The 17,642-nt window shown below is 41.9% G+C and overlaps 1 long non-coding RNA gene across 1 annotated transcript in view; it reads left to right on the forward strand.

Moving 5' to 3' along the window:
* Window positions 1–17,642, forward strand: part of LOC134165192 (uncharacterized) — a 68,935-nt gene that overhangs the window by 36,336 nt on the left and 14,957 nt on the right. The window contains exon 2 of the long non-coding RNA XR_009965427.1: window positions 3,160–3,263. This is a non-coding gene — a long non-coding RNA (uncharacterized LOC134165192). The remainder of the gene's footprint in view (window positions 1–3,159; window positions 3,264–17,642) is intronic.

A 17,642-nucleotide genomic window follows, 5' to 3' on the forward strand; every position in this document is an offset into this window, starting at 1 on the left:
AAGTAACTCCTAAGCAAGCAAGATTTGATTAACAAACAGGAATTTATTCATTACAGTGACCATTATTAGTGCTGTCATTGATCACAAAGTTTTATTTTTTTTGGAACATTTAGTGTCCATTGTTGCATCTGACGAATGTTTTTAATACAATAGAGATGAAAATTTTTACAATTTTAAGCAATATTATTGACTACTTTTTGTACATTTTTCTTCAAAAAATTGTATTTCAGGTAATATGTTTTAAAATCTAGAATTTATCTACAGATGAGAACATTTCTCGCTTTTTGAGATACTTTCAAATCAGGTTTAGACTGAGGAAAAGTCTGTATTAACATTTCCCTCCTTCCGACCTCTGTAGGGAACTTAGTTGCCTTTAAACTTACTCTGTCATTTTTTCTTAACCTCTCATGTAGTCAAACCTCAAGTTTTGTATTATTATGTGATATAAAACCTTTCTGTTCCTTTTGTGCTTTCCTGAACATCCTTAAGAACTGGTGTTAAGTAGAAACAATTCAGTCATGTCTATAGGAGCTGACAGACTGAAACAAAAGATCAAAGACGACGGTGAAGTGTTCATGCTTTTCATTGCAATTCAATACTGAATTAACTCTGAAGTACAATGGTTTCAACTTCAGAAGTAACCATTTCCTTGCTGATAAAAGCGAACACAACATATCTGCTGTAGGGAGAGTTTAAGCAGTTGGGCTCCAGTTTCCCTATTTGAAATGCTGTTGGTTTTAGGGATTTTAGCTTACAAGTATCGGGGCTGGATCTGTTAGCTCAGGCAGCCTAATGTTTCTCAACTCAGAGCATGTTCATGACCATCACAAGCTGTGGAAACTGAATGGTTTTTTTACTATTAGCACTATTCTTTCTTACAGTGTACTACAGTTTCCAGAATCAGCTGAACTTAAAATAGTGACATATTTAACTGGGAAAATCCTCTGCTCTGTAATATAATGACTAAGTGACTTCTTTAAAATTAAAAATGCTGCATGTTTGGGTTTAATTATTATTTTTTCTTTAATTTGGGCTTGAGTCTTCTGACCCCTTTATTTAGATGTGATCTATGTTTTCCTTTTTCACTCAGAACAAAGATGCTTACGGTTACTGCTGCCTGTCTGGACCTTCCCTCTCTCCTGTCCTGTCAGGATAGGCCAAGAGCTCCGTGGGGAATTGGGAAGGAAGTTGCCTAAGTTGAACAAACTGCTACTTCAAAACAAACAAGAAAAAAACATCTTAAGTGAATTTAGCTAGCTGTTATAAGGATGAAGAGAGGCACTGTACACAGACAAACATTTAATTTCTTATGGGTGAAGTACAACTGGGTAAGGAAAAAGAACCCTGAGATTTCAGACTTTTAATGGGAATAGTTATAGCTATCAGTGAAGTACCAGAACAGACATTTTCTAAATTGTAAGATTATGTTGAGCAATAAAACAACCTTTCTCGATTATAATTTTACAAGGGGTCTTTGCACTTGTGTAAATAGATCAACTTTTATGAATAACTGGCAGATTTGCTTTATGAATTTACTTTTTCAAAAGAAAGTTTTCAGATTTTAATTTGCCAATTTATTTTATGGGCGTTTATTTGTATTCTGATTCCTAGTTTCTACAACATTATGACTGATTAAAACTTAATTTAGGGCTGCAGCCGAATACCTTATTTCCTACTATGTTTGATAATGTGTTTTTAGGACTACTTTGTTTCCTCTTTTTAGTACCAACAAATGCTTAACAGGAAAGCAAGCTTCAGGATAGACACTGCATCTCTTTACAGAGCAGTATCTTGGAAAGGCAGTTGTAGTTCTTGTCTTCTTGCTTAACTTCTCTGAAACTGGATGGTGAGAAAGCACAAATATGCTTCAGTCTAAATCTGTTATCTGCAGTACGTCAGCAGTAGTGGCAGCTGCTAAAGCCCCCTGGAAAGCTGTCAGGCGTTCTGTTTGGTACTGCCAGTAGCATGGTGGGAGAGAGCAGTAATGGCTTTTATTCTTTTATTTGTGCAGTGCTAAATATAGCTTGTATTAGCACAGCTGTGGGGTTTTTTTGGTTTGATTTTTTTTTTTTGGTGTGTGTGTGTAGTTTGTTTTTTTTTTTATTTTTCCTCCCCGAAAGCAGCACGGTGATCATCAAATTACATTTGGCCTCTCTGACTGCTAAATAAGAATATAGAAACACATTTTTCTTTGTAGCTTAATGCAGCGTGTGATGTGATTCTCTAACCAAAGCACAGCAGCAAAACTGATAAATGCTACAGATGTTTTGTCATCTGATACGAAAGACTGGTGATGTTAAAGATAAGTAATTAGAGATTAAGTAGAATTAGAATTGCCTGTTACAAGAAAGGGATGACTGGGGAAATTCAGATGTGTGGTGAAATAAAGAAACAATATTAGAACCAATTCTACCTGTTCTTACTAGAGAATGCTTGCAGCATCCTGTGTTTCTGTCTTCCCCTTCAAAACATCAATGGCAGTTTCTTCGTACTTACTAGAATCCATTAATATAGCTTGAAAACAAATATGAGAAGACTCAGCTGCTAGCTGTAAGTTTCTGGAAAGTTCTTCCATGTGGCAAGGAAATGAAGATCACCTTCCATCTCTAACAGTTATATTAAAAATGCTTGAGGAGTACATGCAGCTAAAGAGTTTGTACTCTTCTGCAGTGCCACCCTTCTGCCTGCAGGATCTTCCTCTGCACTGCCCACCTCCTGTGCTTCTGTAGAAGTTAAGCTCAGTTTGCAGCTACCTACCTATTAAACTGCCTTTAAAAGGAGCATGGAGACTGAGTAAAGAATAAAGCAGTCTGTGGCCTCTCTGAGCTTTTGGTTCCAGGCATAATAGTGACCGTGGTGCCTGCTGCTTCAAACTTGCATCTTTGCGCTTGGTCCAGGTTGTTTGTTATGCACTTTAGCAGCTCATCTGTAGGAAACTATAGCTGTGTGACACACTGAGATTCTGTTGATGTATTCTGTACAGTAACAGCACTAACAAATAAAGCCTTTATCTGTGATTGAAATCCCATGCAAATACAGCTCAGCTGTGCAGCTCGGGCTCCTGGCTGCCTGCCACAGTTTGTCTTGTGGTGCTTGTGGATCTTGTGTGCATGCTGCTGTGCAGTTACAAAAAACCCTTTATCACTCCTGTTGTTTCAGGTAGCTCATGTGGAGGGAGCAAGCAGTGCATACAGACCTGAATTGGGAGCTAAATTCTAGGTGTGCTTGATGGATCTACATATGTGGCACTATGGGATTGAATGGTAAGGATTGTTGTGTTTTTCCATGAGTAAGCATTAATTTCATTTACTGTTTCTGCAGACTTCCTCAAGGAATAAATAAGGTGTGCAAACTTTAAGGCAATTAATTTTCTAGCAGGAGCTTGTTTCATTTGTGTAGCTGTCATCAGCGGAAGAATAACATCAGTGTTTTTGTTAAAGCCATCACTTCTGTTGCATTGGGGAGGGAGAAGGTTTTGGAACTGGTATCACTTTACACAGTGTGCCTCCCCACCGTGAAGAAAAAGTTACATGTGTTAGATTATTTTTTGTAAGACAATGACAGATGTGGGGGCTTTGCTCATAATACAGCACACCATTTCTCCTTTGAAGGCTTTAGCTATAAATGCCAGTTTAAACTGCAGAGAAGCAGTGTGATAATTCTGTATTCCTCACAAACAGTGTGAATTTAAATAAAGCTTTACCTAGCCATACAAAGGTGAGTGTAAAAATGTATTATCAAAGGAAACTGGGAGTGCTCACTGGGCTGGCAGGAGTAACTGTTACAGTAAATCTGCTTTGGGTAGAGAAAATAAGCATTGAAGTCTCAAGCTTAATTTTCAGAAGACTATGTGTATCTGAAATCAATATTCATATTTGTAGTGCACAAACAGATTGCAATTTCCACAGTTAAAACTAAACTGGTGATTGCCTGATCATTGGATACAATTTAGTTTAGTTTACTTAAAGTGCAGTTTAGACCATGGAGTTTTCAATAGTGAAATTCCCCATGTTCCTCTTTCCAACTTCTCTCAAATTGCTGGGACATATTTGTATTTTATTATCACACAGCAGTTCCTACTCCAACTTTCCTTTCCTTAGATTAAAACATCCAAATTTAAGTTTGCTGTTGTCATCGGTGAATCCCCTAGACTGAAGACAGAAGAATGGGAATCTCTGTCCTCAGGGCACTGTGAGTGCAGCCCTCTTGAGCAGGCATGCTGCCAGCACGCACTGGCAGTTTCATGGATCGCTGTACCAGGTTATGTCTTGATAGAAAGACAGATGTCACTAACACTATAAAAATTTTGCTGAGACGGTGATCTGAAAGGCAGTCTAAAATCCAGGTTTGTCATCTCTGTTTTTGTGACAGTAAGATTTTACTGGTTAAGTTAAAAACCCTGCTAAAAGTGTTCTTAATGTCAAAGGTATCAATGCTGTCCTTTCCCAGTGTTAAAGTCGTGTATCGCAGAAGAGCCAGAAATGACTCATTAAATAAAAAGAGGGAACATAAGCATAGGATTCTCTTTGAACCTGGGGAAAAGACAAATCTGTTTTCCTGCTGGTGCAGAGATTATGCTGTATGAGTTGTGCCCTTGTTGACGCGGGAGTCACGGACAATGCAGAGATGATCAACGTGATCAAGCGATTGCCAAATTTATTACAAAGCCTTAACTCCTCATATACAATTTCTTACATGCACTTACAGTGATTTGGCATATTATGATTGGATACATGTCTTGAAGACCCTTAGTGACTAACATAATTGGTTAAGCACAGGTGTGAGAACTTGACCTGGAAAGCTTGCCAACAGTCCACAGTTCTCATTACATCAGTGAATTCCAGCTTCTTCTTATCTTGCTTGCTTAAGCTTCTTTGGGCCTCTCATGGCCTTGCTGTATCTTTCAGGATTATTCAGAGTTTATGTACTAACTATGCATTCTCCCGTGAGAACACTGTCTCCACATCTCCCCCTTTTTGTTTTATATATGGTTTGGGTGGCCCTACTTGAGCAGGGGATTTGGGCTAGATCATATCTCCAGTATATGCTGACTATAGGCTGCTGGGTCTGCCCCTTTTTTCTGCTGTATGGCTCTCTGACAACAGGGGAGGCCATCCTTCACATCAAGGTCTGGCACGGCATGTGTCCCAACCGCTCCACACCTGCTGGGTTGCAGCCAACAGCGGAGCTAAAAGTTCTTCTTGGTGACAAACACAGAGGCCAACCCAGTCTTGCCCTTGACTGTGGTAGCAGTCATTTGGTCAGCCTCAGTCCTTGCACCTTGTTGTCAATGCACAGTTTCACCTGCTTCATCCAGTAACAAGTCGCTACTACAGCAAGGCACACACAAATTTACATGAGCAGAGTAACTATTACAGGGTGCAGCAGCATGTTGAACATGCTGATGGCAGCGAGGGACTAGCCAAAGAAATTTCTTACCAGTGGAATTCTCCCACCCTCTTAATTTGTTCCATCACCTGCTTTATAACACTACCATTGTATTAAAATCTTTCTATCTTTTGCCTTAGCATTTTCTAGCAGCTACTGCAAATTTGCATACTCTAACATCTCTTTTACAAGTAACAAATCTATACAATACAAGGTGCAGTTTCTTATTAACAACTAGCTAGTAAGTACAGGTGGTTTTATACACAAAATCACAGCCTCTAATAATAGCTACTTTACAAGCACACATATTCAGGATGTTACTTTTCAGTTGCCCCCAAGTGATGTTTTGCAGTCATTCGTTTTTCTCTTCCTCTATCTCATTCTGCTTGGGGTATTCACGGTCAGCTCCTGTAGCCGAGACATCAGGTTTTTCTATTTGTCTTGTCGAGCTTATGGCAAGGCTTGACAAACTTTGCAGGCAGTCGCCATGGACCTGTAGGCAGGAGGACACAAATATACCCCTCCTCCAGGTTATCAGTTCTTGAGAAGTAGACAGGTTAAACTGCACATGGTTAACAGTCAAGGAGTTTGCTGCATCATTGCCTCTTTTTTTTGTTTTCTTTTTTTTTTGCTTTTCTGCCACCCTGATGCTGCTTACGTGACGGCTCATAAAGCTCGTGGTTGCACTACCCCTCTCACTTTCTCAGTTAGCAGTTCTTATTTCCTCCGATCTATTTATTCCTCCAGGTCTTGGATTCACCCCCAGGTTACCTTAAACATACTAAGCAAGGCTCCTACCATGCACCTGCACTGTGTTGCAGGTGCTCTTTAGGCTTTGTCTGTGGTGTCTCTACAAACTGCCTCAATACCTCAGTAGATTGAGAGGTTGGCTTTTGGGTTTTTGTTTGTTTTCTTGGTTTGTTTTTTGTTTGTTTTTTTTTTTTTCCCCTCACTCCTCGGCTCTGGTGTCCATCCTGGCCGTTCCACTGGTGGAGCACCGGGAGCTGAATCGGAGGTCAGCATTTTTTATTTTTTTTTTTTTTTTTCCCCCAAAAGTCGCTCACCCTGCTTTGCACAGCTACGAACACTGGCCTGCTCGGCAGCAGCTATAGCTGCCTGCCTGCTTCAGCAGCAACCATAAATACCTGCCGGCAACTGCATTTCTGTATTAACCCTTTCTTGCCCGAAATGTTAAACTGCTACCGGTTAAAAACTTTCACATGAAGCCAACAACAAACAATACACAGAACACCACCTGCCCTCAACACACACCCACACGTATGGGATCCCACAAGCACACTCCACACAACTACAGTATTTGAAGCACAAAATCCAGACAACCATTACTCACAGTACAGTCCCACGTACAGAACGTGGCACAAGGACCTTGTGGAGACTAACAGGAAACCAGCTCCGAGAAGCATCATTGCAGTGCGAGGTGGCAGGCTCAACCTTAGCGGGCATCCCCGCAGAGGCTCTGCCTCCCCCACATCGTATGAGGCTTGGGCTTTTATACTGACCAAAATGCACACTCATTCCGACACAGGTGGCCAGCCTGTGCTCGAAGAAGTGGCCAGCAGTATCTACAGAGGTCTCCAAGGGTTGATAGAAACCTGGACATACTTATATTTACCAACATCTAGTACAGGAGTATCACAGAGAAACTGTATTAAATGAGTTGTATAAGGGACCCCAAGTCCATGGTCCGTCACAGTATGCCCAATACCCCTGATAAGAGCATAAGAGAGACCTCCCCACCACCAGAAAATCACACAATACATCTGTATGCCGCGCTGATCTCGCTTCCCTGGAGGTTCGGGGGTGGGGGGGTGGTGTTTTTTTTTTTAACATAAAAAGGGTTGCTCACTTCACTTTAAGAAGGACTGAAAACATCCATAAAACGGATGTCCTGAGCTCAAATTTCAATTCATTCAATCACTGACAAGGGGGATGTCCTGGGGTGATGCTGACTCTTTCCAGGGTTTCACCCATCGAGCTGGCACCCACTGCACACCAGAATCTGTAATTTACACACATATAACCTCGACCAGTTAGTTTTACTTCCACAGGACCTTTCCAAATGCTGGTTTCCAAATCCTTGTACTGGACCAGAATACCCGGAGTTTTAGTCATATAACCTGAACCTAATGCCTGACCATGTATTATAGCAGGGGCATCATTAAAGTCTCCTGTCAATCGCAAAAAAAATCATAAGAGGATTTTAACCCATATGTGGTCACTGCTTGTCAGGCCTCCTTAACTATTTTGAGATCAAAAGCTTCCCACTCTTTAACCCCCTGCTGTGTAGTAAACACAGGATATGCAGAGAGGCCCATTGCAGAAAATTCACCATTAATAATCGCATCTTTGATTAACCCGTGCCAACAGTGTGCAGGATTTGTGCCCCCCGATACCTCTCCCACCCCCTCCCCCTGTTTGCCTTCTTTAAGGAAGGGGTTTTACGGAGGATAAGGTGGAGGCGCCGATGGAGATGTCTCAATCTGAGTCTCGAGGGCTTCAAGCTTTTTCATCAATTGCTGCAGCTGAGTGTCTCCAAGGCCAGTGAGTAGTTGCTGATGAGCTGAGCAGACCGACCCGGCAGACGAAGAGTCAGAGTCTGGAAGCAGAGGATATAAATCTGGCTCGGATTCAGGGGACTCGGAGTCTGATCCTGGGTTGAACTCAGGGTCTCCGTGGCTCGCAGCTATGCCTTTCTTGTCAGGTGTCTCTCGTTCGGTATGTGGCCATCTGCGAACCTGGCTCTTGCTTTCGTCGGCTCGGGGCGTTGATCTTTTCGGCACCGTTCCAGGTACCACAGGAGGTGCAAAAGTCACAGCTGCAGCACTATGATGGGGGTTAGGGGAGACAGCCCCTTCTGGAGCTGTGGCGGCAAATACAGAAGCTACTGCCGCCCTTTCCAATTTCATCTCTTTCAAAGTCTCAAACACCAATCTCCAACGTGTAGAGTGTTTCTGTGCATCTTTGGTCCCTTTATTAACCTCGCAATCACGGGACCACTTTAACAGACTCTGTAAGGCGGCACTATCATATTGCAGTCCTCTCTTAGAGAATGTGTTGGAGGAGCTTCACCACCGCCTGTTCCTCTTTGGATAGCAAGTGCCCCATCTCCTCCCCGGCCACTCACCTGATCAGGGCGAGATTCCCCAAGTTTTGCAGACGTCTGACTTCCCAGTGCCGGGGCAGCGCTGAATTTCGGCCGGCTCCCCGCCCCCTCCTTTTCGTTGGGCTTTCAAACTCATCTTTGTTGAGTTACTGATCGGAGGCTCCCTGTTCGGGTGCCACTTGTTGACGCGGGAGTCACGGACAATGCAGAGACGATCAATGTGATCAAGCGATTGCCAAATTTATTACAAAGCCTTAACTCCTTATATACTATTTCTTATGTGCACTTACAGTGATTTGGCATATTATGATTGGATACATGTCTTGAAGACCCTTAGTGACTAACATATAATTGGTTAAGCACAGGTGTGAGAACTTGACCTGGAAAGCTTGCCAACAGTCCACAGTTCTCATTACATCAGTGAATTCCAGCTGCTTCTTATCTTGCTTGCTTAAGCTTCTTTGGGCCTCTTATGGCCTTGCTGTATCTTTCAGGATTATTCAGAGTTTATGTACCAATTATGCATTCTCCTGTGAGAACACTGTCTCCACGTGCCCTTGTTTTTAACACTTAGAATGTCTTGATTCCAGCTGGGAAAGGCCATGCTAACTATATTGTTTAATAAGGGATTACTGTCTTTGTTGGTTTGTTTGTTATTTTGTCAGCTGGCTTCCATCTTTGAGTTGGAGCTTGATCTTCACCTTATTATGCTATGTTCTTTAGAACCTTGATTTCAAGCCTGTATTGCCAGAAGGTGGTTCAAGTAAACCCAACTAATTTATGGTATGTTTGTAACTGTGGAAATTGCACATTTAATTTTAAAGGGTAAGGGCAGGAAAGCACTGTACACTAAAGTAAGTTTGAAGTATGTCGAGTGTTCCCTGCCAAGCTGCATGCCTCTCTGTAGACATTAGAAACAGACCAGACCTGCAAAATAGTGCAAGTAAATGTCCAGATAAAGAAATGCTGCCATTCTGATTCTTGTCAGACTGTGGCGCTGTCCTTGGGATTCTGTTAAAGCTAGCTGTAATTGAAGCAAAGACGGGGTGGGGAGGATGCTATTTGATGACTGCTTTCTGTGCAGATAGCTTTTGCGAGGAAAAAAACCCAGCCCTGAACTGTTCACCAGCTTTCATGTCACCATTTTGATAATGCCCCTCATTTACTGTTAGCATATGTCCAAAAATTTCAAGGCAGGTCTATAGCTGTGAACAGCAGAATAGCATGCCCTGGCTTTCTCTGAGTTTGCATCTGCCCTTGCCTACCAAACCTTTCTCATTTTGATTGCTCTCTTACCTGCTCAGTGCCTTCATTTTTCTTTCCCCCAAAAGCCTGCACTGGAGTTCCAGGTCTTCTGGGAAAAAGGACTGAATTTGACTCTTCTCATCATTGACCAAACTGGAGAATTTTGAAGCTACTTTCAGTTTGGCCAGTTTAAAAGAAACCTGTGAGTTGAGAAAGTATGCACAATGCTACAGCATAAACCTCACTTTTAACCAGAGTAACCTGTGTAACTTGTCTGAGTTCAAGTATTGCTTATCAGCAGGTTCCGGCTTTAGCTTCTGGGAGTCTTTGCAGTATCATTGAGGCTGTAAAACTCAACCTTAAAATAAAAAAAAATTCCGAAATAGAATATATAAATGGGTTCTTTGTATCCACTGTTCTCCTTCGGTTTACAATTATCTGCTGTTATTGCTATAGTTTTATTACTGCTCTGTGGCTAAGTCTGAGGTAAATTTTTACTCCAGAGTTCTTTTGTAATGCTAGACAATTATCCAATTAAGCAATCTTCAGTTATCTTTAATGAGTTGTTCAAACCTCAAACATTATGGCCTGGTATTTAGAAGTAGTAAGTACTGATTTTAGTCATAGGTAATTATGCTTTGAATTTATGTAATACTCTAAAGGTAGTTGGGGGGGATAGGTAGGTGGAAATTGTCTCTTCTCTTTTACTTACACCTCTAGTTTTAAAGTGTGGTGTCCTTGATTGACAGGTGGTGACTATTCAGAATTAATTTTATTTGGGAAGAGGTTTGGCATGGGTTTTATCTGCTGCCTCTTCATCATATAGAGTTGTTTACCTCAAATTAGTAGAGCTGTATTATTACAACTCCAACATCTTATAGTTCCATTGGTATAGTTAAGGCTACTGGTTTGGACTGTTGCTGTGTGCACTGGCAATTTATTGTGTGCTGATCAATTTCAACCTAAGTATGTTCCTGCAAAATAGACACATTAAACAATCTGTAATTACTCTGTCATTCATCCCCCTTCAGGTACTGTAACTTAAGTGTCATGAAATTATTTATTTATTTATTTAGTGGTTTCCAGAATCATATCTGTTTTGTTCAATTACCAGAGTAAATGCTAAAGGCCTATTATAAAATAATTTGCTCTTTTCTATACTTTTACTATATTTCTACATAAGGTGCTGCGTTGAAGTGTTCTAGCTGTGTATTTGCCATTTTGTTTGGTTCATTAGGAAAATAATGCCGTAAGAGATGGAACAGCAATAGATGTGGCTTTGCAGAGTGTACCTTCAGAGATTTTCTGATGAGTTTGAAGGAACTGATGAAGAATTGATGAGGAACAAAGGATAGGCTTTTGCTTGAAAGTGCAAAGTGGTTTCCTTGAGCTGTGTTTTCTGCTGGGGTCGGCACTGTCTGATTTCTATTCTGTGCTGTAAAACCAGGAGTCACTTGTTTGCATTTATGGGATTGTTCTGCGGTTTTGATTTAATTTCTGTATCTTTCCTCTGGACAAAAGGCCATGTCTTAAAGCATATATGGAAAAAGGAGTTACATTTAGCTTGCAGTCAAATGTTCTGCTCACACCTTGCTTTTTTAAGTATTTGACCTTGTAATCTTGTGATCTCAATATTTTTCTAAAAGCCTAAATCAACACCAGTATCTGCTATGAAAGTAAGCTTTCTTACATTGACCTTTCTAAATGATATACAAACAGGAAAATTGTGTTTCTTGACTTTCCATTTCTCTAGATTTAGTTGAGTCTGTTTTGGGGAGAGTTGAGGGTAGAAGTTTCTTGGTTCTGTCCCTGCACTGTTTCAGGTATGGTATTCAACCATACTTTGTTATGTCTCAGCAAGCTTTTCATAGGTCTTTTTCAGCCTTGTTGATTCGTGATTCTGTGAATTTGTTGGAGTAGCAAAATAAGTGGAAACTGGGTACAATAAAAGACTTTGAAAGCCTGGAGCTCAAGGACATGTTGATTTTGTTTTGCTGGGGTTTGGTTTTATTTGTTTGGGTTTTTGTTTGTTTTTTTGGTGTTTTTTTTTTTCTTGGTTGGTTGTTTTTTTTTGTTTTTTTTTTTTAGTTGTTGCTGGTTTTGAGAGATGATGTCCTATTCTAGCAAAGGCCGATCTTTGAAGATACTCCTCTTTCTCTCTTTCCCTTTATAGTTTATCTGTTTGGATGAAGATATTACTGTTAAATAAATAGTGGAATAGTTACATAAAGTAGTAGAAAGGTTGGTAAAAGATCTTGAAGTGCATGCGCATGTCTTGCTACTTTTATTCTGTATTTTATATTTTATTCTGCATTGTTTGACAACAGGAAAAAGAGAAAGATAAGCTCCATTATTAAGAAGGGGAAAATGGATGACCCAGGGAACTACAGTCAGTCTCACCTCTGTGCCTGGCAAAATCTTGGAGCAGATTCTCCTGGAGGGCATGCTGAGGCACATGAAAAACAACAAGGTGCTTGGTGACAGCCAGCATGGCTTCACTAAGGGGAAATCCTGCCTGACCAATTTGGTGGCCTTCTATGATGGGGCTACAGAACTGATGGACAGGGGTAGAGCAGTTGATGTCATCTACCTGCACTTATGTAAAGCGTTCGACACTGTCCCAAATTACATCCTTGTCTCTAAACTGGAGAGACATCAATTTGATGGATGGACCACTCATTGGATAAAGAACTGGCTGGATGGCCGCACGCAAAGAGTTGTGGTCAATGGCTCAGTGTCCAGCTGGACACCAGTAACGAGTGGTGTCCCTCAGGGATCGGTGTTGGGACTGGTCTTGTTCAACATCTTTGTTGGTGACATGCACAGTGGGATTGAGTGCGCCCTCAGCAAGTTTGCCAATGACACCAAGCTGTGTGGTTCAGTTGATACACTGGAAGGAAGGGATGCTATCCAGAGGGACTTCAACATGCTTGTGAGGTGGGCTGATGCCAACCTAATGAAATTCAGCAAGGCTAAGTACAAGGTCCTACATCTGGGTCAGAGCAATCCCTGGCACAGCTACAGGTTGGGCGGAGAAGAGATTCAGAGCAGCCTTGAGGAGAAGGACTTTGGGGTGTTGGGTGACAAGAAGCTCCCCATGACCTGCAATGTGAAGATGCAGCCCAGAAACTCCCCGTGTCCTGGGCTGCATCCCCAGAGTGTGAGCAGTGGGTAGAGGAAGGGGATTCTCTCCCTCTGCTCTGCTTTGTGAGACACCCTCCTCCCCGCAGTCCTGCGTCCAGCTCTGGAGTAGCTCCACAAGAGGGATGTGGAGCTGTTGGAGTGAGTCCAGAGGAGGCCATGGAGATGCTGCAAGGGCTGGAGCAGCTCTGCTCTGGAGACAGGCTAAGAGAGCTGGGCTGGTTCAGCCTGGGGAAGAGAAGGCTCCTTAAGGGGAGACCTTAGAGCAGCTCCCAGTGCCGAAGGGGCTACAAGAAACATGGAGAGGGGCTTTTGACAAGGGCCTGTAGGGACAGGACAAAGGGAATGGCTTTAACCTGACAGAGGGGATTGAGATTAGACATTAGGAAAAAATTCCTTTCTGTGAGGAAAGCAACCTGTCACAGGGTGCCCAGAGAAGCTGTGGTTGCCCCATTGTCATGGTTTAAGACCATCCATAACTAAGAACCATGCAACCACTCTCTTACTCACCCCCTACATCCTCCATGCTTCCCTTTGGGCAGAATGGGGATGAGAATCAAAAGAATGTAACTCCCGTGAGTTGAGATAAAAACAGTCCAGTAACTAAGGTATAACACAAAACTACTGCTGCTACCACCAATAATAATAATAAGGGAAATAGCAAGGGGAGAGAATATATAAAACTAAAAGGGGAAGAGAAACACAACAATAAACACAAGTGCTGCCCAATACAATTGCTCACTATCTGTCGACCCATACTTACCCTTACCTGAGCAGCAATCTGGGCCTTCTGGGTAACTCCCCCCAGTTTCTATACTGGGCATGACGTGCTGTGGTATGAAATACCTTTTTGGCTAGGTTGGATCTAGGGTCCTGTCTCTGCTTCTTCCAGGCTTTTTGTACCCCTCCTCACTGGCAGAGCATGAGAGCCTGAACAGTCCTTGATCAGGGTAAATGCTACTGAGCAACAACTAAAACACGTGTGTGTTATCAGCGTTGTTCTCAGACTGAAGCTGAAACACAGCACTGCTCCAGCTACTGAGGAGGAGAAAAATGACTGTTACAGCTGAACCCAGGACACCCATCCCTGGTGGCGTTCAAGACCGGGTTGGATGGGGCTTGGAGGGGCACAAGTGAAATGTGCCCCTCACCATGGTAGGGGGGTGGAACTATGTAAGCTTTAAGATCCCTTCCAACCCAGACCATTGTATGGTTCTATGCAGGTGCCCATTCAAATTCATGTTCAAAATGGTAAAAAAGTAGTCTCAGTGAATGCTGTTGCTAAGTTTAATACAAAGGTGAGTGGGTGAAGTGTACTGTTGTGCTAGGGATGAGCACAGATGAACTTTAGATCTTTATGACCTGACCTGTTCTGAGCACATCACCTGCCAGCATCTGAGCTGGGCCTGGGCTTGATTTTCTCTGCAGGGTTCCTGCCCTGTCCACCCATGGGTGCACAGTGCTGGCAGCAGCCACGTATGATTTTGTTCCTCTGTTCGTGCAAGCAGTGCCTGACACAGTGAGGACAGTACTGCAGAAACTCTTAGAGTCATGGAGTACTTTGGGTTGGAAGGGTTTGCTCACCTTTATTGCCCTGCAACACTTAACCCAGGACATCTGGGTGACTGTTTGGCAAGGAGCTGCTGGTACTGCTGTTTACCTTCATTGACCTATGCCTGAAATATGGTCCGTGTTTCACACAGCAACATGGTCCATATTTTATACAGCTACCTGAAAGGAGTATGGAGCCAGGAGGTGGCTGGTCTGTGCTCCCAAGGAGCAAGTGACAGGACAAGAAGAAATGGCCTCAACCTCTGCCAGGGGAGGTTTAGACTGGATATTAGGAGCAATTTCTTCCCTGGAAAGGGTGGTCAGGCATTGGAACCAGCTGCCCAGGGCAGTGGTGGAATCACTGTCCCTGGCAGTGTTCACAAACTGTGTAGACGCCTTAGTGACAAGTGTCAGTGGTGGACTTGGCAGTGCTGGGGTAAAGGTTGGACTTTATGATCTTAAAGGTCTTTTCAACCCAATTGATTCTACGATTCTATGACCTATCAGCTACATAGAAGATGTGCTTTGCATGTGGCTTTACATTGTTATAAACACCAAAACTGAACTGAGCTGACAAGAGATCTAACTTTATCCAGTCCTGTACAACTTCTGTAAATAGTGAAGCTTCTTTAAACTTGATTGTTATTTCATTGTTGGTGCTATGAACTTGCGTGTCTATAGCTATATAAATGCTGAATCATAGGGATATGTGAAATTAAGCCAGTCTTGAACATTGTTGAACAGGAGTGCAAAGTACAACTATGAGTGGTCTGGATTTGTTCCACCTGCTTGCTGCAGTTCTTTACTCTTAAATGTGTGCATTTATTCATCAGACAGCAAGATCTTGTTTCTTAACATGTATCAATTCGAATTAACTATTAGACAGTTAATCAGTTTATCTGTCTAATAGATGTCAGATCTTTAAAAGACAGCGTATCTTTCATTTTGGCACATCTAAGGACCTCTTCTTGTATCAGGGAAGATTTACTTCAGTAGTAGCCTCTCCTTCCATCTCTTGTGTTCAGTGGTATCTGGTTTCTGTTCATTTCTGTCAAGGAGAGGTCTGCTTTTCAACTGCATGCTGAGCATATTGCTGACAATAATGAATTTGCTTTATTTAAAGTAACCTAAAATTAAGGGAGCTTGTAGTCTTTGAAATTACTGAACAGACCCTGGAAGACAAAAAAATGTGTGTGACCTTTGGCTGTTGGCAGAAGTTCTAACTACTTTTTTGTTTAATGCCAGCCAAGATTTTCAGAATGAATGATGCCATGTTACTGACAAACAGGAATAACTGGTATGTCAGTAAGCTTGGGGGTTTTGTTTTGTTTTGTTTTGTTTTTTTTTTGTGATAACTGTTTAAATAATTTGATTTATTATGCTGAGGGAGAAGGTACTGTAGATTTTACACATATCACCCCTGATACTCATACATACTTTTGTCTTGCAAAATAAATTTAAAATAAATGTGAATTAAAGTTGTCCGTCCTCGTAAGTGAAACAGTGCTGTTGCATGAGCCAACACAGACAACAGAGTTACTGAAAAGTCTTCAAAAGTTTTTCTGCCCCTGCAGTGTGTGGAAAAGAAGGTTAAACATCATCTGAACTACCTACAGCATACAACCCAAAGCATGGGTTACAACAGCGTAAAGTATAGCCATGACAATCTTCACCCCAGTCCCTTTGACCCAGCTTGTAGGGTTTAATATTGCAGTGAACTCCTACCCTTGCCATGCTCCCATAGTGTCTCTCTCATTGGATGTAATCACTCAAGAAGTAGTCTGATGTGGTTCTCTTCATGGGGTGCAGTTCCTCAGGAACAGGCTCATCCAGTGCGAGTCCTCTGCAGGGCCTCATGTCCTGCCAGACAGCCTGCTCCTACAAGGCTGTCACAAATGGGTGATTTAGTTCACTTGAAGAAGCCATAGAAAAGCTGTTAGCAAATGGGGTTTTGATATGGTTGATGTAAAAGTGTGACTTAAAGCTCGATCCCAGCCTTCACTCCATTACTCTATTGCACAATCATGTGCAATAGTGTTTCAGAGTTATCAAAAGTGATTCAAAAGTGATTCAGAGTTATCAAGGCACAAATCGGAGTTTCCATACTACAAGTTTATGTATTTATGTATTTCTGTATTTAAGTATTAATCACTTATCAAAGATCGTCCCTTGGTAGCAACCTGGAGGTGCATTTCCAAGGGGAAATCTCCCTTCAAGGGGAGATCACCACATGCAGCTATGCTGCCTAGCAGGGATTGCTCAGAGAAGTCTCACTTAGGCTCTCATATTTGTGGAATAAGGTGATTGGCTCATAGTCAGATTACATGGGATGGGAAAGGTATGCATGAGACTCCTTGTACCCACAACTTTCTTTGTTCCTTGATAAATGAGTCTTGGAAAAGCAACCCACTATTCATGTGTTAATTGCACAGTCCGTGTTCCGAGATCATACGCACCAATGCTCACTGTGTCACTCTGCTCCTTTGTGGGTCCTCAGAGAACAGACTGCAACTTCAGGAGTTGCTGGCCTGGCTACAGTCATGACTTTATCCCCTTTGGAGCTTGATCCAAACTACTGCTAATTTAAGGGGTCAAGTGCATCCATCATAGTGGTATCCCTTCACAGGCCATAGCTTCTACCCGGCGCCTGCTCTGGTGAGGGCTTTCCAAGGGCTGCAGCTTCTTTATAGCACTCCCATTTTATCCTGTGAACTACTCTCATTTTCCCATATGTAGGGGTGACTTCTAGAAAAGAAACTCCGGCTTCTTGATTATCCATATATGTCTATATACTCTGAATATTATACTTTATAGAAACCCCTTGTGCCAGTGCAGTCTCAGGCAGTTGTGTTGTATGTATCTTTCTAAAACTTCCACTTACCATTAAGACTTGCTCTGCTGAAATACTGGTATATTGTATTATGCTTAGTTACCTTAGTGTCGTCGTATTTTGTGATACTGAAAATCTGGATCTCTCTACAGGTGCCAGATTTGTAGCATTTTTCTGATATTTACAGAATTACTACTTTTACTTTCATGGATGCTAATTTTGAAAAAATACAATATTCAACTAGAAAAATGTTTGATATAAAAGGAGTTATAATAGTTGACAGTTCATTTATCTGCTTTTAGTACAGGTTTTATATTGATCAATTGTTAACTAATGCTAAATGAAATTAGATTTGATGATATG

The sequence above is a fragment of the Pezoporus occidentalis genome, unplaced genomic scaffold, assembly GCF_034315485.1.
Source record: "Pezoporus occidentalis ecotype Australia unplaced genomic scaffold, CSIRO_AGI_Poc_V1 ctg232, whole genome shotgun sequence".
Lineage (NCBI taxonomy): Eukaryota > Metazoa > Chordata > Aves > Psittaciformes > Psittacidae > Pezoporus > Pezoporus occidentalis.